General features: G+C 38.1%; 2 long non-coding RNA genes and 1 pseudogene across 4 annotated transcripts; 2 read left to right on the forward strand and 1 right to left on the reverse strand.

Annotated features, from left to right (window-relative positions):
• Window positions 1–10,757: 10,757 nt before the first annotated feature.
• On the reverse strand, window positions 10,758–12,626 carry LOC104438481. Of its 3 annotated transcripts, XR_001987742.2 has the most exons (5): window positions 12,416–12,626; window positions 12,047–12,291; window positions 11,452–11,756; window positions 11,285–11,351; window positions 10,760–11,198 (listed from the first exon to the last, which is right to left on the reverse strand). It is a non-coding gene; the product is annotated as an uncharacterized LOC104438481 (long non-coding RNA). The 3 variants fall into 3 exon arrangements; XR_005549442.1 differs by having other exon boundaries at window positions 10,758–11,198; window positions 11,285–11,756; XR_005549446.1 differs by having other exon boundaries at window positions 11,285–11,756; window positions 12,047–12,231.
• Window positions 12,627–16,471: 3,845 nt separating this feature from the next.
• Window positions 16,472–19,142, forward strand: LOC104438473 (annotated as a pseudogene).
• Window positions 19,143–20,013: 871 nt separating this feature from the next.
• Window positions 20,014–20,422, forward strand: LOC120286142. The gene is made up of 2 exons (XR_005549448.1): window positions 20,014–20,108; window positions 20,227–20,422. It is a non-coding gene; the product is annotated as an uncharacterized LOC120286142 (long non-coding RNA).
• Window positions 20,423–20,721: the final 299 nt, after the last annotated feature.

A 20,721-nucleotide genomic window follows, 5' to 3' on the forward strand; every position in this document is an offset into this window, starting at 1 on the left:
AAGAAAAAATGTAATCCAATTTCATGTGTTTGTTATAAATTTAATATGGTTGATGTGAGTCACAATATTAATGGATTGATTATAGATCCACAATCTAATTTTAGATTTATTTGTAGGGTTTTTAAAACCATTGGAAACCAGTAGGAAGTGAACAATGCATTTATTGTAGAAACAAGATGCGTTCACATGTGAAAGCTATCAAAACATGTAGATTAATTCCCAATAGTGGTTTTGTTTTGAATTTGAAAAGGACCTTCTATGCCCCTAGTTTCTCTAGGAACTTTCATTTCAATTTCAAGACTACTACCTTTAAGTTATTCCTTTGACTTTTTAGATTCAATATTTAGTTTGTCGTTTAATCTGAAATAGTTGGCAATGGTAATTCGTTTGATGGTCCTTTTCAAATCAATTTACAAAATCATTCATTTATAATGCAATGCATGTTTGTGATAACGATGGTGTCAAACGATGTGTTATGAATGATTATTCCTCTATATTATGGCACCGAATATTGAGACATATATCCATAATTAAACGATTAGTAAACTATGGAGTATTTAGTACTTTGGATTTTATTGATAATGACACTTGTGTGAACTGTATAAAAAGAAAGCATACCAACAAGACAAAATAAGGTGCCAAGAGGATTATGAAAACATCAAAAATCATAAATATAGATATTTATAGTTCAGATATGGACTCATATGGTCAAATGTACTCCATCTTTGTCATAGATCGCGTTTTATATATCTATACTTGCTTCATAATAAATATGGAGCATTATATGTCTTTAAGGTATTTAAAACCAAAGTAAAAAAATAATGTGATAAGCATTTTAAAATCGTGAGATCTGATAGAGGTGGATAGTACCATGGTATAACACTAAAAAAAACTCATTTGGCAACATTGAGAGATATAAAGCCAGACTTATTGCTAAATGATTCACTCAAATGGAGGGAATTGATTATATGAAGACATTTTCTCTTGTATCTAAGCAAGATCCTTTTGTATTGTTTTGACATTGATTGTCCATTTTGATAAGAAATTACATCGAGTGGATGTGAAAACAATGTTCCTCAATGAAAAACTACATGAAGAGGTTTACATAAAACGACCTAAAGGATTCTCCTCTAGTAATAGTGAACATTTGGTGTGCAAGTATAAGAGATCTATTATATGGCTTGGAAGAAATATCCTACCAATGGTATGTAAAGTTCCATAATGTCATCTCTTCATTCGGTTTTATAGAGAATATTATGGATAAATCTATATACTAGAAGGTTAGTAGTAGTAAAATTTGTTTTCTTATTTTATATATAGAAGACATTTTACTTACAACTAATGATAAAGGGCTATTACATAAAGTGAAATAATTTCTCCCTAAGAATTTTGACATGAAAGTTACGAGTAAGGCATCTTATGTGATTGGTATAAAGATCTATAGAGATAGATCTTGAGGCATATTAGGACTATCTCAAGAAACCTATATCAATAAAGTTTTAGAGAGATTTTAGATTAAAGATTATTCATCAAATGTAGCACCTATTGTGAGGGGTGACAAGTTCAATTTGCACCAATGCCTAAAGAACAATCTAAAAGGGAACAAATGAAAAACATTTAATATTTCTGTTGTTGGAAGTTTAATGTATGCTTAGGTTTGCGCTAGATCTAACATTATCTTTTCTATGGGAATGTTGGGAATCCAGGGTTTGGACCACTGAAAATTACAAAGAAGTCGTTAAAGTACCTTTAAGGTACCAAAAGTTATATGGTTTTGTATAAAGTGAACTGAGTTCATTTCTTATTTAGAGGCCATCTCGTATGGTGTGTGATTGAAGAGTTTCTTATGAGGGCTTAGGGTTGTGGATTTTATTACTAAGCCATTAAGGATATTTTGTGATAATTCAGATGCGGTTTTCTTGACTAAAAACCAAAAAGGTGGTAATAGAAGTAAACACATCGACATTAAGTATTTAACCATATGGGAACGTGTTAAAGAGAATATAGTGGTCATTGAACACATTAGCACTGAATTGATGTTAGTTGATTCTTTATCTAAAGGCGTGCAATCAATAAGTTATAAGGATCATGTAGTTATATTGGGAATCAATCCTTTCATGTAAATTTTCGCCATATGGACGAATTTGAAACTCTTCTTTAGTTCTCAATTTTTGATATAACAGATTACGTTGTTTATTTAGAATAACAATAAGCTTTGACCTAGAATAAACATAAAGTTTATTCATTAAGTTATGTTATTACATATGGGCTAATGAGACACATTATGATACATTGAAGATTATACTCATTCTAAGATGACTTATCGCCATGATTCATGTGTTTTACTTTCAGCATGAAGTTTTGTGAATTTGGTTTAATATTTTGAGGATGAAATGTTGAAATCAAGTAGGGGAATGTTATAATAATTTTAATATAATCCCACGTTTAGTTTAATACTAGCTACATTAGGCTTCATTGACATTGCCTAATTTAAGGATAACAATCTTGATGGGAGATATTATCTATAAGGTTTTGAATGGGCATATAAATAGGCCATAAGTCAAACCCTCTCATTATTCTCATTATTTTGATTATCTAATAATTGGAGAATACACCATCAATGGCGATAGGGCAATTGGCTAAATGTGCCTATTTTAGATAGTTGTATCTGTTTGCAACTTCATCAATGCCTAGAGGTTAGTATAGAATTTTACACATTTCTACATTTGATCCTGATAATCAGGCTCTTGGTTTTCCACAAATATCTAACATGCATATGTGGAATTTCTCCATAAACACAATAACTTATACATACATACATACATACATACATACATACATACATACATACATACATACATATATATATATATATATATATATATATATATATATATATAAAGTATAATTTGACATGATAGCTTTAGAAATGAAAGTATAATTCAACAGGTTCAAGCCAATCTAGCTTCTCTAGTGGCATATTTACCACCTTCTTTAAATCACGCAAGATCCTTTTGATCTCTCTTGTTCGTTCATCATTGACGTATTTGTCTCCTTCCGATGAGGAGAGAACACACAAATTCGCAATTACCTGTGATTTCCTGTGCGGCTCAAAGCGTGTCGTGTCTGCAAAAAACAAAGACAAGCCGACGCAAATTCACGCATCTACGCAATTATGACGACGACATTTTATTAAATAATTTCAGAATGTTTATACTACATTATCTGTTATGAACCCAAGAAGAACACTTGGGAAATCAATGGTCAATGGTCCTTGGCCTCGCATCAACTTGTTTTGAACCCAATCGAGCGTTAATTTCAGTTTATCCACGGCACTTGACATGCTCAGAAAACATCAAATTCCCTTCGCGTCTGTCTCCGCCGTGACTTAACCCCTTCTACAAAGATGACGCAAAGGCTTGAATTAAAACGCTTCATTAATTTATCAGGCTAGCTTCCTAAAAAAATTCTCAATTTTAAGTCCAATCTCATTTCTGTTCCGTACTCTTTTTTTTTTTATCTCATAAAAATCTTCTCTAATCCCAAATTTGTCATACATCCCAAAAACTCACTAATTTACTCAAAATTATCGATAACAGAATCATTTAGAAATTCATCATTAGGAATGTGTGTTTTTAACAGCACCATCACCTTATAAGGAATAATAGCAACCTCCCTATTAATATTGAAGAAATTGGTGGCAAATTTTGAATGAACGAACAGATTTTGAAATAGAGTGAAAGTGAGAGATTTTTTATGAGATGAAAAAAGTTCGAGACATAATCGGGACTGGATCTAAAATTGAGGGTTTTTTTAGGAAATTAGCCCTCGATATCTGGCACATGAAAAAGTACCCCAGGAATATTCAAATGCTGTTATAAATCACGAACAAAATTTAAGGGTGAATGAAAATCAATAATCTTGGAACATGTAATCACTTTCCTTAAAGCAATATTTGCCCCACTACTTAGCTTCCAAATTAGGACAACCGGGCTTCTGGGATACAACAATGCCACCAAATGGTGGTATAAGTAATCCAGTCATGGATTCCTTTCTGAACTTCTCTTGAATTTCGTGGAAGGTTCGAATAAGGGGAGATGAGTAATGATGATTGTGTGTGTTTGCAATTATGGAATCAAAAGTCAAAACTCTCGTTACTGGGAGGCTACCAAGCATTGTATTGGTCCCTTCCCGGACATCCGAGAGGTAACATCTCGGAAGTCCCATAAAGCCTGAGAATCTTAACTTGGATAACTTTAGACATCAGAAAATAGCTTTGCAATGGAGATTTGGCGGCATCCAGGGGTCGCGGACCGACCATAGAATCATGTTCAATAAGTGGAATGCATTAGCTATCCGCTCTTAGGTTGAGCAGTAAGGGTTCTCTTCATCATAAATTTGTGAGAACCAACTTTAATTGCATGCATTCTCATTTCATTCATGCACTTGCATGAGATCTCATCAATTTTCACAAACTACAATTACAACTATGTCTCTCTCTGTTATGATACACATATAAGTTAGTATTGGAGAGAAGTCCCATATCGGATAATTATTATAGTATTAAACAATTAATATATCCTAGTTGATCCATAAGTCATTGGCTTAATCTTTTAAGTAGAGGTGAATTCAACTAGATATATTAATAGACTTGGACATGAACTCCCTCTTGGTGATTTTTGCTTGCAGCCAAATGCATTACAATGACTTCGACATTCAAGTTGGGACCATTGCTGACCGGAAATTTGTCATATATTAACCCCATCTTTCTGCACGTGGTTGTCTAGATCCACCATAGTCAACAAAGCCAAAGCTTTTCTTGAGCATGAACAAGCATGTGCTTCCACTAAAACGCAAGCAAAATAATCAGCCCGTCGCTGAAACCTATCGATTACTTCAGAAACTTATTAAACAGGTCTGGTTATTGATGATAAAATAACGGTTTGGATATATGGAAAAATGGAATTCGGAGAACCCGCATGGTGAAGTTTTACTAATTACGTGTAAATTGCTCTTGAGTAGGTTCATTAGCACAAGTAAAAAACCAACACTCAACCAATTTATGGGATTTGTAGGACTTGATATAATTGGGCCTCTATGCTCGTATCTTGGGTTATCCGAAAAAGGGAACAGGGATAATTAAAGATGATGAGTTGTTTCATAGAGGGAATAATTGTCAAAAAATTCATAAACCTACTACACTTTGGCTAATTCAATTCTAAACTTTTGACAATTTGTAAATTAAGTCAATTCAGCCAATTTTAGCTGAAAATCCCTAACGAGAAAGTTAGTCGTCCTACGTGGCACTATTGGCAATGACATGGACAATTCTTGTAATTTTTTTGAATTTTATTATTATTTTTTATTTTTCTTTGCCTTATTTTTTTCCTATCCCAACAAGATTCAGTGGCGGCCCTCGTTGGTAGTGATGACTTTACCTAGACTAGGCAAGACCACCTTCTCTATGGTTGATAGGGCTACGAAGGCCCCATTCGCAATCGGCGAGGCTACAAAGGCCTTGCCCAAGGCCATCACAGCGTCGCCAGCGACAAGCGAGGACTACCTGACTTGCGGTCAGCAGGGCCACGAAGGCCCTCTCCCAAATATGGTGAGGTCCTTCACACCCTTGCTCACGGCCAGCAAAGTTGCAATAGCCTCGCCCAAGGCCTTTGTGGTGCTGCCAATAGTTTGGGTAAGGCCTTTGTGACTAAAAAAAATAAAAGAAATAAAAAACAAAGAAAAAAGGAAAAGAAAAGTAGAAATTAAAAAAAATATAAATTCAATTTTTTAAAATTACAAAAACTGCCCATGTCATTTCCAATAGTATCATGTTGGATGACTGACATCCACGTTAGTGATTTCTTGCTAAATTTGGATGAATTGACTGAATTAACAAATTGTCAAAAAATTTAGAACTCAATTAATAGAATTAAAAAAATTTGGACTAAATTAACCAAAGTACAATAAATTTAAGATTCTTTGGATAATTTTTTCATTTATAATCAGATTTTTGATTTGGTCGCAGTTTATAAGGAGATTAACCACCGATTTCAAGCTTCATAATAGAGATCATACGTTAATTAAGCTATCATTAGCTCTCTCTACGCGCATCAGACTCGACATGCCCTTTCGGAATCAGAATACGCTACCGTCTAGAAAAAGACAAGCATATAACACAATTTCTAGATGATGGGTCTTTAAGAGACGTGTGCAAGTAAGAATCCATTTATATTTAAGAGCTTTGAATGGTACGGCGATCAGGGACCGGTCTACATTCGAAGAAGAGGGGGTTCTTGCCCCGCTCATTTATGATCTAAAACATAATTGATATGCATTTTAAGGTTATCACCAATTATACACTAGATATGGTGTCTAATAAATTATGTAGAAGAGGAAAGGTGATGAAACTCTTGTAGAAAACTTCTTTATTTGTTTTGAAGCTGACAAAACGTTTTCATCAGTTTAGTCTAAAGATTTGCAGACTCTTTCGTCAAAGTCTAAAGACCGCCAGACTCAAGATTTAAAGTATGCCCTCATTGACAGTTTTTAGACCGACGAAGAATATTTATCCAGATTCAAGTAATTCTTTAAGGTTTTGATTCAAGCGGCTAAAGAAGTTATCACGGCTGGAGATAGCATCTCAAGATCTATTATTCATTTTGAAATTAATTCGGGTAATTTGAATTCGTTAATTGACAAAGTATACTTTGAAGGTTCTACTTATGGAAACCTAGATCCTAATTGTATGGACGAGTATGATTGGTGGGCTATCATCACATTCCTTAAGTAACTCAAGATCTTCCTAATTGATTCTGTCAAACGGGTAGATTTGAAGAACTCCTTTGGAATGTGCCAACAGATATAAAGGCATAGATGAGTATATAAGGAAGACGCTCTAGTTATTCGAGTGTGTGCACGATAGATAAATTCCAAAGTTTAAAACTCTTTGTTCTTTGCTAATTCAATTGTTGAGCATAAATTTGTACTTAAAAGAGAGTCTTGATACTTGTGAGACCTTGAGGAAGTGTAGCAAAATCTCTACACTGTGGAATCAAGGACGAGAGATTGTAACACCTCTTTTGATTCATAGTGAAATCCAGCCGATGAGCTGTTAGTGCGGGAGAATGGACGTAGGCTTGAATTAAGTCGAACCACTATAAACTTTGTGTTCTTATTTTCTTCCCTGAACTCTTTTATTTTGTTCGTAACTCTATTTAATTGTTAGAGTCTAATTTTCTCTGCAAAATCTATTGTCAATCAGACTCAGATTAAAAGTAAAGTTTTACACTATATTTTGCAAAATTTGTTTTCGCACATATTTACCCTCCTCTAAATGCTCGTACTAGCTCTTTCAGAAACATCTCTAAAAAATATCAAATGTCTTGGCTGAGTCCTGAAATTTGAAGGGACGACGACAACAAGCAAGCGTTATCCCACTAAGTAGGTCGTTGTATGAATCATATTGCGTCATTGCGCTCGATGAATATTGCTTTCACTAAGCTCAATTAATTTTTTTTTTTTTTTGATAAAGTTGGCTCTGCGCAGAGGTAAATATGATCGTAATGAGTTTCTTTTGAGGCGGTCAAAGGACGCCATTTCGGCCATACAAATTTTGTGTTATTATATTAAATAACTAGTAAATCTGAACTTATTTGCGTAGTTTTTTTTTTAATAGAAAATGAAGTGTTAATCACAGCCTTTTCTATAGGTTGATCCTCTCGTTTTGTTCAATGAACAGCAAGAATAAGAAATAAGAGGAAGGAGCCATCCATATCTTGAGTCATCCGAAGCTATAGATAAACATCATTGAAAGTTTGAAATCTATGGTTTCACATTGGGGAAAAAAGCTAAAGAAATGATAATTTAAGTTGTTCATTCTTACTCCCCTTCTCTTGGATTAATCTATCATATGTCGGGAAAATGGCAACACATCAAACTTATTAATATCAACAGTATTTTATCATTTTGTTAGTTAGTTATTAACATGTGTCGACGGGGTGCATTAATAATTTTCTTAGCATTTTCCTTTGGTGCTTGAGCATGGAGTATATCAACACTGGACCAAAGGTGAGGTTAATTTATATGAATGGAATTATCTATCTGATTATCGATCGCTTATTTTCAACATTATTCTCATATATTTTGTGTGTGTTGGGGGGGGATGGGGTGATTCTCTTTCTTTTCTCTAATTAAATTCGCTACTATAATTTGGAAGCAGCGGTCTTTTTTCTTACTTCAGCAAATGAAACCAATCAGTTTTTGGAAATTATTTGCTTTCCGTTATGAGGACAATAAATTGATTTCTAAACCTTACTTCGCATTTATCTGTTGATGTTTTATTCAAATAATTATCAGATAGATTTTTGTTGAGTTTTCCTTTAAACATGTAAAATATAAAGAAAATTAATCTGTGTGAAGCACGGACAATATATCTGGTAATGGCCTAAATAATAACTTTTGGCGCATTAAATTGGTCAGAAAGTTACACAACTAAGTCAACAGGAAATTCATCGAATGATTTTTTCTACAAACGACTGGCTATGTAATTTTCCCGTGACTAATAAGCGGTAACCAAGGCAGAAGAACAAGAAAATAAATATGAAAAGGACAAAACGGTATAATAATCAATGTACTGTTATATAATAATCAAACTATTTTAGACTTCGTTGCGTAACCTGAACAAAAAACTGATGTCGCCAAATGAGCAACATAATGTCGCTAAAAAAAAAGGAGCATCATAGGAATTAGGAAGAGCCTGAGGGGAAAAATCTGTGGCGCCTCTGCATTGACATGATACGTGTGTTTTTCTGACAGGATACAAGTTGCCACGTATATGGACGACGCCGCGTTCGCCAATCGAGAATCCATAGAGATATTAACAATAACCCAACTTGCTGAACCACCGAGATGGTCCAGAAACGCTCGAGAGGTAATATAAATATTCGTCCAACTCTCTCGTTCATGGTGACTCTCTCATCGCAGTCGTCTTCTTCGTTCTCTCATATCTGAGCTTAGTGCTCCATTCATGGCCACGATCATGCGCATCAAGGCTAGGCAGGTCTTGGACAGCCATGACAATCCTCTGGTTGAGGTTGGTTCACTTTCGCACATTCTCTCTCGTTAAAGTATCTCATATCTCTTGGACCATGGATTTTCATGTTCTTTATACATCTTTTTGGGATCGTTTCCATGCTTCCTTATTTCACTTGCTTGATCATTCGTTCGCGTTCCGTGTGCTCTTGATTTGGTCTGTGATCGATGGAGAGTTTGGACAATGAATCTCATTTTAGTTCAGTTCATGTAGCTCGATTAGCATCATCTCCGGAGGTGTTCCGCATGTTTCCTTCTGCATTATGCTCCATGTTGGCAAGGATTTGTGTTTTGATTTATGAAAACTTGTTAATACATCAGACCTGTCGATAGATCTGTGTTAGATTATATTAGGATTATCATTTAGGAATAAGTTAATTGTGATTTACATTAATTAGTAGTTAAGTCTATATGTATTCTCCCTTTCTATATGTACAGAGGTTTTGTACCCTTCATTGTCTAATATACGGTGTATTAAATTCTCTATTTTTCATTTTGATTCTGAAAGAAGAGTTTCCCAATTATCAGGAGAAGGTACCGACTATGTAGGGGGAGGTCGCATCTTCTTTTTCTTTTCTTTTTTCTTTTTTTTTATCTCTTACTTTCTTTATCGTTTGTATTAATAATTTACTAATTTATTCATTATGAATATTCACTATGGGCATGGACTAGGGGTGAGCATCAATCTAAGGTCAACCCTGGACCGACCCTAGATCGGCCCAACCCTACCAGTCCTAATCTAATTTCCAAGGAGATTGGGTCGGTCCTTGGTATTGAAATTCCTGAATTAGTAATTTGCGGATTGGTTTTCAGTTCTAAGAGTTCAAGGTTGGTTCAACCTAGATCAACCATAACTCTATATATATTATATATCTAATATATTATTTATAATATTTTATATAAAGAAAACCCTAAAATCTACGGCATCAATAACATTTAATAACTCTTTAGTGAGGAGTTCAAGTAATTTTATATTGTTCTTTAATAATTTAGATTTTTAATGTCTTTTACGGTGTCAACAGCCATAATTTATAAAGAAGGAAAATATTTTTGTGATGAGTCATCACAGTGTCCAAAAGGGCATAAACAACTCATCACGGCATGCTTCTCTAGTATTTGTTATCTTTTGTCTTATTTGTTCTCTTAGTATTCAATTTGCCAAAATCGAAAGAAACAACTTCACCACTTGCCATTCATTTGCTTTGGGTCACTTGTGCCGTTTGCTGTTTGATGCCCGGGTGGCTTTTTGCTCAACGCTCACTTTGCTCGATGCTCGATGCTTAGTCCACTCAACGCTCACCACTCTTCTCTCTTAGCTAACCTCGCTCATCACCGAACCCATTGGATTGGTCTGGTCCTCGGTTGCCTTTTTAGGGAGTACAAAAAATGAAATAAAAAATTATTGAGTGGTCCCGGGTTGTAGGGGTGATTGGGTCCAGGGTGGGTAACGTTTAGACTTGGACCCTGTACCCGACCCACCTTGTTTTTCTGGTCCGAGAACTTACTTAACCCTGTTTATATTGAAACCTGTTTTGCATAAAAATTCCTGTACAGCACTCAAATGTAAGATAAACCGTTTAAAATCTCGATCAACATTGGTTGAGAGACTATTAAAATAGGGTTTGACACCCGACCCACCCTCCTTCTTTTATGGGTAAGTTCTAGTATAAAAGTATATAGACGGATTGATAGGCTAATTGCCAAAGGTAATTTCATTCTTTTCTATCATAAAAAATGTAGGTTATTATTCAGGGTGGACCTGTGCAATGATCTATTCAATAAGAGGTTTATTCCAAGTGAGGACAACATTTTATGCAGAGGAAAGCAATGTTAATTCAACAAAGTAGTGCAAAAATCTACAGACTTTTGAGAGCGCAAGGCCAAAGGAAGCGACAGTCAAATTCCAATAGGAAGCAATGTCATGGGTCCCGCTAACATTGACTATCACTTAACATAAGTAAATTTTTTCATCCAATGATTAACAAGCAATGTCATTGGAACAGTGAATCATGAACCTGGGACAAGATTATTGGTCCGCCCTGCGACTCAAACAGCCGTTCTGCTTTCATCATGTTGACAATCTTTGTTGTGAACTTTTGCATGTAATACTTCAAGATGGCAAGAAAAAATTCAGTAAATATAACAAATTCGTTTTTAAGAGTAAGAAATATGAAGATAATAAAAAATGTCTAACCTTGAATGGTCCATTATCTGTTCTGAAACTAATACCACAAACTTATTTCAGCCAAACAGGGAACCCACTGGAAGCAGAGACAAGTTTAGAAAAGACTTGACAAAAACCTCACATGAAAATAGAAACTTTCTTCTATTTCTAGGACTAGGATAAATCATCTACATTACCCGAAATTCCACTCAGTGCAGACATAAGGCCCGACTCTGAGATGGACGTAGAGGCCTACTTGTTGCACGAGCTTGACAAATTTCACGAGATCATAGTTTCCCTCAAAGTTGTGTTGAAGCAAAATAAAGCAAATTTAATCAGAATTAAACCTTTTTTTACTTTTATAAGTAGCCTAAATAATGAAAAGAAAAATGATGGACTAATTCTGTTTGCCAAGTGATGGCTCGTGGCCATTCCGGAAAACATAAGTCTGAATGACATCCAAACCTCCTTCTTTTGCCTTTCGAATGAGATCTGGCCACATCTGCAACCAAGTAAAGTTGAAGGCCATAAATTTGCCAGAAACAAATTCTTAAGCTGACAAGCAAAAAAAGAGCCTTTTTTTTTTTTTTTTTTCAAAATAAAGCAGCTTTTTGCTAAGATAAGAAAAAAGATGCTGTAGTGATAAAAAGCACAATATAGAGAGGCCCATTTCCAGCATGATAGCCGAAAGTTGGGAGGCGGAAAGATCATTCAGCCGAAAATGGAGACACATTCAACCTAAAAATAAGGAATAAAAGGAGAAAAGGAAAAGAAAAGAAAGAAAGGATCTACCTCATCCTCAGGAGTGTTTCTGGGGTAGTGAATGGACCCAGAAATGAGGATCCTTCTCTGCCCATTAATTTTAATGGCCTTAGCATCATATGACACGAATGGATCAAAAAGAAGGAAGAAGGACCCTCGTCCCCAAAAAAGTGCGTTTCTTCTTATTTCTTGCTTGCGCCCACTTTATTCTATTCCTGTTCAGAGAAGGCAGCACGAGCAAGTGACGGACTTCAATCTGAGCTGATCTACATAGACTATTTATAATCCCACTACGGTAGTTTAGAAAAACCGAGGAAAGCACCCCCAAAGAAAACGAGAAGAACCCAGCTTCAGTCTGAAAGAAAATTTTAGAAAAACCGAGGAAATTTGTGAGCTTACAGATGAGGAAGCTGGCGATTAATGAAATAGAGTGACGGGGAGCTAGCGATGGCGCGACGGGGAAGTAGATAAACGCAAATGAGGAAGCAGCGTGATGGGGAGCTGGATTTGGCGATGGCGCGATGAAGGAAAACGCTGTGAACTGTGAAGTCTGCGGGTGTGAGAGGTAAAGAAAGAAACAGTTGGGGGAGCTCGTCGAAGGAAAACGCTGAGAACAAATTAGGGTTTTGGTCCTTTTGGACTTTTGGGCTGCCTTAAAAACCAATTCTCAAACCGGTTCCCAAATCGGTCCGGTCGATCCGGTTCCTGGGTGGGTAATCCCTCGAAACCGGTTCCCGAACCGGTTCAAATAGGGTCTGAATTTTGGGAACTAGTTCTTGGATCGGTTTCAATCGGAACCGGTTCTCGACCCTATTTTCCGGGTGGGCCGGACCGGGAACCGGGTAAACCCGGTCCAGTTGCACACCTCTACCGGGTTGACCCTAGAACAAGACTGAACCCATTGTGTCAATCTAGTCCTCAATCGCCTTTTCGAGGAGTACAAACAATGAAAAAAAAAAAAAAACTATCAATTGGTTGTGGGTTGATTCTGGAACTGGACCGAATCTACTAGGTTGGTTCGGTTCTCGGTCCCAAGCTCAATAAAGTTAGTCCTCGGTCCCAAAAATTGAGAACTAGCATTGTGCGAGTTGGTCCTAAAGTTAGGAGTGGATCGGCCAAATTCCAACCATGCTCATCCTTAGGATAGACAAATGGTGAAAAGTGCATTCAACCTCTTTTGCGGCCTTTTTTTTTTTTCTTTATTTCCAATTCTTTGAATCTATGCTCCTGGATCACAACTGGATTCAATTCCAGTTATGTGTACTTTATCTGAATTTAATCTGTAAAAGATTATTATTTAAAGGAGTTGGATTTTGTATTGCTTACCGGGAGTGATGGGTTCTCGGCCTAACCAAAAATCAACCCTCTGAATTGCGGGTACCTAAGCCAGCCAGATCCAGTCCGGTTCCCTACACGAGCGTGGACTGATCTGAGTATAGAGCTACGATAGGAGGAGATTCTCCTCGGATCTGAGACAGAGGCACATCCCGACTGCTCCTAACTTCGGCAAGAAACCGCCGGTTTCACCTCTTTGCTCGACGCTCTTACTGATATTATCTTTCACAAGTTCTCTCCCTTCCTCCCTCTGCCTCTTCCTTCTGGTCTCCACCCTCCACCAGCACAGGCTGGCTTCGCCGAGACTGTTTCCCAGGCTCTGCCTGAACTTCGCGAATCCTGCTCTCAAAGCTACTTGATCCCTGTCAGGCCTTTGAACCAAGCCGCCTTTGATCACGTTTGTAAGTAATCACGCATGGGGACACAGAAATGAAGCTCTCTACCGTCATTGACGGCCTCAATCAGGATTTCACTGCTCCTTAATGAAATATAAATTATGAGGACATCCATGTCCTCAGTTACCGGGCTTCTGTTGACGTAGGTTGGACCTTAGTCTCCTACGTATTTGTAACATTTTGGTAAATTAAAAATCTCCACCCATTAACGTGGGATTTCAGCAAAAGAAATGCAGTGCAAGCGTTCATTGATCGATTGGAAAATTGTTTAGTTGTTGTTTGGGATCTCGTGGTGACTATCTCAGCTGGGGTTTAGCGACAAGCGTTTGGTCTGGCGCATGTACCCAGCAGTATATGCGAGCCACCGCTTCACGTGCTCCGGTGACCCCCTTGTCGAGTGTGCAGGTGGTTCGCCACCCACAAGAGCGATGACATCGCTGTCGGCCTGAATGCACCTGATGTCAGGGAGCCTGCCATGGTAAGCCCGACCACCAGCTTGGCCTGCACAACCACGGGGCTGAAGATGACGAACAGAGGCCTACTTGATGGTGCTGAATCTTATCTAAGTGTACTAAAAAGGATCTTGACCAGTTAAAGCATATTGTAAGCTTAGGAATTGAAAAAGGAAGAAGAAATTCAACAACACTGATCACGGAAAGCATGTTGTAATCTAGAATATATCATAAAATTCGAAACTGTATTTATTGCTTTGTACCGGCACGCCATCTGATCGTGTGGTGGAGGGAGTGGGGGAGGCTTCTAGCTCTGGCATTTTTGGGGGAGGAATCATGCTCAATGAATTGTTGATTAACTATATCTTTTGCTTTGTACCGCATTGATTATCCATTGGGTGACTTTTTCCGGCTAACAATTTTGCGCACGTGCACCTCAAATACTTGGCCAATTCTGCCCATGGCAACATAAATTAGTGAAATATTTATTATGGAGTTGACTGGGCCCAAATGGGCTTAGTTAGCAAGTAGCCCAATTTCCAAACGTTATTAGCCCAATTTCCATGATTGGAACGAGATCTCCAACTGAAACATATGGAGGTAAAAAGCAATTGACTCCCTGGGGGCGAAGCAGCCGGAGGTGGATTCCTCTGTGGTGACATTTAGGGCGCGTTTGGTAACGATTCTGTTCCCGGGAGTAGATTATGATCAGAACTGATTCTTTTTTATTCTGTTCCCGGGAACTGATTCTAAGTATTTTAAGCCGTTTAGTAACTGTCCAAAATTTCTGATTCTTGAATAAAATTGTGTTTGGTACCGTGCTCATTAATTCTGTTCCAAATCAATTTCTTTTAATTTTTAAATAATTTTTTTTCTTTTTTTCCTTTTTCTCATCATTTTCTTCTTCTTTTGGCCGACAACCTCACCGGAGCGTCGCCGGCCCTCGTTGGCCGAGCCTCGCCGGTAGTTGGGCGAGGCTTGCCTAGCCCCGCCGATGGCCAGCCGGCCTCGCCGGGCCGGGCAAGGCCTCGCTGCACCACCTAGCGAGGCCGGGCAAGCCTCGCCCGGCCACGGTGGGGCTGGGCGTCGCGAGGCTTGCCCAGCCCTTGCCCAGCCCTGGCGAGCTCGCCGATGGCTAGGCTTGCTTCCAGCGAGCTCGCCGAACCGGCAGCTGGCAGCGGCGGATGGTGGTCGGTGGCAGAGGTGGACGGTGGCGGGCGGTGGTGGACGGCGGTCGCGAGATGGCCGAAGAGAAGAAAAAGAGTTCTTGATTTTGATTCTCAAATTGTTAGGAACAAGAATCAACTTCTTTTTTTTTTGTTCTTGATTCTATTCCCAACTGTTAGGAACAAAAATTTTACCAAATGCGATTCTAGGCCCAAACCGATTCTCGGGGAACAAAGAATCAGAATTTGGCCCTGTTTGGATGGTTACCAAACAGGACCTTACTCCCTTCTCGTCTCAGGGAAAGAGGAGATACGGAGAACATTTTCTCGAAAAGATATGAGAAAGGAAAGAATTTGTTACTCCTCTACCAGGAAAACTGAGAGGAGAAAATGATGGAAAGTTATGATGCACACGAATCGTGCGCACAGGCAGGCAGTATTTACATTGGGTGTGCATTTTCTCTTAGGAATGCAAGTAAAAATTTGACTATGGAAAATAAATTTTAGTGATGGTTTCTTGCTCTTTTATGCATTTGTAACTCATTGCGTAAGAAATCAACATGGTATACCTGAAGATCACATATACGAACAACTCAAGTTTTCGCATTGATCATGCTATCATGGCCAGGGCGGTTGACTTACCGGGACTTTCTCATAGTCGTTGGCTTTAGTTTGAGGGCACCAATCACTTCCATGGATGAACAAACCCACTGTAAACTTTTCAGCCTCAGTGACAGTGAGAGCTGAACTGATACCTGGCCCACGTGACTCATTGGGCCGTGTCCAATCCAGGCCCAATGTATCCAGGAACTGGTCCAGTTTTTCATTGTGTTAAAAAAAATCAAATTTTAATAAATAATATAAATGTTGCTTTAGTTTTTCTTTTTTATGTATTGGCCAAGTGATTAGTTTTTTTTTTTTTTTTTTTCATGTGAAGAACTTTTTCTTTTCCCAAGAAAATGGTTCAAAAGGGAATCAAACCATTTCTAAGCTGGTTTTAGATTTGCAAAACTGGGTGCCAAAACGGTTCCTCCAAGAACGGGCCAAACGGGTTCCCCACCCTGAACTATTACACTCGTGTGCTTTCTAGTTGCGACTGTTTTTTGCTTCGCTGAATTATGATTCGATGCCATGTTTTTATAGGCTGGCGTGACCCTTGACGACGGGACCTTCGCTAGAGCTGTTGTTCCTGACGATTCAGCCGCCGGTAAGATTCATGCTTCGTCAATCCTCATTTTAATACATTTCCGGATCTTTCATGTACAGTTCCACGAATCTGCTATTATCTTGGCAGTTTATATAGTTTTGCTGGTGAAAAATGATGTCAAGTAAATACAGGAAGTTGTCACATAGATCGCATCGTTGCTTACGCCAAGTTACCTCTTGATTTCAAGGATCTATGAGGCATTCGATCTGGGATGTGGCGTTTCCCAGGTTGTACACCACTTCATTTCTGCTTGTTGTCTTCTGCTGTTTCTGTTGCTATGTTTTAACCTACTGTTCTAACGAGCATCATTATACTAATGTGTATTTAGGTTGTTGAGTATATCAACAAGATCACGGGCCCTGCGCTGGTTGAAAAGGTCGGTTGAATGTATAATCATCTTGTTACTTCTTTCCATTTCATAATAGTTGTCCTTCAGCGGTTTCAGTTCTTTAAGATTCATTTGTTAAATTGTCCAAATGCAATATGTTTGAGATGATTATTTCATGCAACTGCAGGTTGTGAGCTAGTGTAAGTTTTGATTTCCCACCCAAGGTGACTACTTCATTTGATTTGTAATTATCTTTGTTTTTTCTGTTTATATAATCCAACAGAGCAGGCTGCTATTGACAATTTCATGGTTCAACAACTTGATGGAACCGTAAGCAATCTCTTTTATTTTTTATGTTCTGGTGATGGATATTGACAAATGTGCATTTTTTTTCGTGAAGCCTGGAGCAAATGCTGTACTTGCTGTGTCTCTTGCGGTCTGCAAGGGTGGGGCTACTGTTAACAAAATTCCCCTGTATAAGGTACCTTCACCATAGCCATTTTTACAATATTTGCTTCTGTCTGCATCTTTTCCAAGCACTTAATTCTTTATCTTTTTGACTTACTATCCTGAAAATTGGTCATTGCAATTGACACTCTTAAAATTCTGGATGCTCTCTCTTCATATTGCTGACATTCAACGTGTATCCTGCAACATCAAAGTTTATGATGGACTATATGAAACTTATTTCTGGCTATGAATCAGAAGATAAGGCAATGAGATGGTCTTTGTGGCAGGACTAAGGTTGACATGATCATTTTTCCACTGTAATTCCACTGTCCATTTAAATCCAAATATGCTGACTCAGTTTCCCTCTCTTCATGGTTGTAGCACATTGCTAACCTTGCCAGTAACAGCAAATTGGTATTGCCCGTTCCTGCTTTTATGGTTATTGATGGAGGCTCACATGCTGGAAACAAACTTGCAATGCAGGTCTGCTGTCCGCTACTTTACTACATTTTGTTGTATATCTTGTTTCGGATTTCTCATTCTTATTAGTATCTGTGAACGTATGCTTCAGGAGTTCATGATTCTTCCAGTTGGAGCTTCCTCATTTAAGGAGGCCATGACAATGGGTGTGGAAGTGCATCACCATTTGAAGGTACTAAAACATATATCCTTCAAGTTGTCTTAAAAAACATCTTCCTTGAACTGTCGAACCATAGAAAATATGATTATCAAGACTTGTCTGATGTTGTCCTTTAGTTTTAGCAGATGCTTGGGGTTGGTCATCTATTACTTTGTATAATCTTTCTATTTTATCACATAGCATGAACATAGGGGATCAAACATCTAATGTAGAAGTTGGTTAATGTAGATTCATCAAATTTTTAATGACAATTTTTTGTTTGATGAACGATTTATATACTTTGCCTTAGGCTGTAATTATGAAGAAATATGGTCAGGCTGCAACTAGTGTCCATGACATAGGTGGATTTATTAAGGTGAAAGTATTGGTTTACAAAATGCAATGAAATGTGAGCAACTTTTCGTCTCACAGAATTCTTGCTAATCTTTTTGCTTACATTATTGTTGTTGTTTGCTAATTCAGGAGAACGAAGAAGGTCTAGAGTTGCTCAAAACAGCCATTGAAATTGCAGTTTACACTGACGAAGTGAGTTCTCAGACCAACCATCTCGTAGTGCTCGATGCATCTAAACATATTGGCAGAAACCTAGAATTTCCAATTTTTTGTCTTTTATTTGTTTTTCATGATTATTATGGTTATTATTTTTGGGTTGTAATTTACCTTTCCTATTTCAGGTTGTTATTGGAATGGTTGTTGCTGCGTCTGATTTCTATTTACTAGATAACACCTATGATATGAACTTCAAGGAAAAGGTTAGTTTCTTTCACGGTTTATGCAGCCAAATGCGTTTTCTAAAGAGTAAATAAGTGATAGTGCTCATCAATATCCATGAATGTTGATAGCTTGAATATTTGGTTCTTGTAGCTGTCCAGAAACAGCATTTAAAGCACTCATCCTCTTCTATATGTGTTGGTTTATGCAGAACAATGATTGATCTCCGAAGATCCCTGGATATGCTCTTGAAAATGTATACAAGTCATTCGTGATTGACTACGATATTGTGTTGATTGAGGATCCCTTTGACCCAAATGACTTGGAGCAATACGCATTTATGAAATTGGTGAACACGTCCAAATTGTGGGAGGCGGTTTGTTGGGCACCAAGCTCGTGGTGAGCTTGTGAACTTCATCTATGCAACTCTCTCTCTCTCTCTCTCTCTCTCTCTCTCTCTCTCTCTCTCTCTCTCTCTCTCTCTCTCTCTCTCTGATGCAGCCCACATTGAAGACTGGCTCTCTCGACCAAGAAGATCGGCCCGCATTAAAGCTCGACAAAACCGAGAAGCCATAACGACATCTTGAGTCCATCCCGGAAGCTTGAAAGACACCTTGGAAGCTCTCGTGATGCTTTTACTAGTTTATAGTTTCCATACCCTTTACTATATCTCCTAGTTTCAATGCTTCTTTATTTCTCCTAGTTTCAATACTCTATCTTTATTTCTTTGATGATATAAGCCCAATTTCTTGTAGAAGACAGACAACTTTTGATAAATGAAAAACTTTGCTTGAAGCAAGTATCATGAACCTTGTAGAGTTCATCTCCTTGAAAACCTAGAAGAGTTTTCACTCCGTCCTTGAAGAGTCGGAGCTTTCGAAATCTGCATCCTTGAAGAGTTGCAGTCATCGATCTAGAAGAATCGGTGCCCCCTCAACTTCCTTGGAGGCCTAGAAGAGCAACCAACGGAGTTTCTATCTTTTCCTATTCTGTTCGTTACTTCCAACCCAATTTCGACTATCCTACAGTGCCTATTTCAGAAAACCCAAAACAGAGAAATTGTAGATCCAGAAGTCTTTGTTCATTTGGCTTTGGAATCAGGTCGATCCAATCTGTATTGACAAAGATACGACCGTTCTCCTGACCTCGCACAGTGCTGAAATTCCTGTTTGTCCTGTTTCCGTGTGCGAGTCACTCTCCCGATCCTATTGTTTGAGAAAGCCTCCCTTAGGCTTGCATCACTCTCTCTTCTCGTGTGCGAGTCACTCTCCCGATCCTATTGTTTGAGAAAGCCTCCCTTAGGCTTGCTCTCTCTCTCTCTCTCTCTCTCTCTCTCTCTCTCTGATAATCATATAATGCTTTGCAAAGCGCAATTAATGAGAGAACATGCAATGCTCTCCTTCTCAAGGTACATTCTAGATCATCACTTTTGAACACGAAATTCATAGCTGATTGTATCACTTTTGAACACGAAATTCATAGCTGATTGTATCTACATTTAACTGACTGGAATGATCGTATGATAGGTTGATCAAATCGGATCTATTATTGAGAGTATTGAAGATGTAAAGATGTCAAAGGTAGCTGGGTGGGGAGTGATGGTTGACCGTAGTAGTCTGGGACATAAACAAAGCATAGCCAATAAACTCTTACCTAAAATGTTTTGTTTAGCGAATGTACAGCACTTGGCATTGGAGAAACAGAAGACGCTTTTATTGCTGACCTTTCTGTGGGTTTGGCCATCGTAAATACACAGCATCATTTCAACCTTATATCGATTATAGGCTGTTGCAATTGGTGGGATATTTTTTTTTTTTTTTTGAACAGAAGCCCTCATTGCATTAAGATGAATAGCACGTACAACCCGTGGCTAGAGCGTCCGCGCAAAGCAAATTCAAGAGAGCAGGGGGTGGATTGAGGGCCCAATTACAAGACAAAGATTTACGATTATGGGCCTTGCAAGCCCAGTCAGCGGCAGAATTCGCTTCTCTTCGGCAGAACCCTAGATTGAGATTTGGGAA

The sequence above is a fragment of the Eucalyptus grandis genome, chromosome 1 (genome assembly GCF_016545825.1).
Source record: "Eucalyptus grandis isolate ANBG69807.140 chromosome 1, ASM1654582v1, whole genome shotgun sequence".
In the NCBI taxonomy this organism is placed as follows: domain Eukaryota; kingdom Viridiplantae; phylum Streptophyta; class Magnoliopsida; order Myrtales; family Myrtaceae; genus Eucalyptus; species Eucalyptus grandis.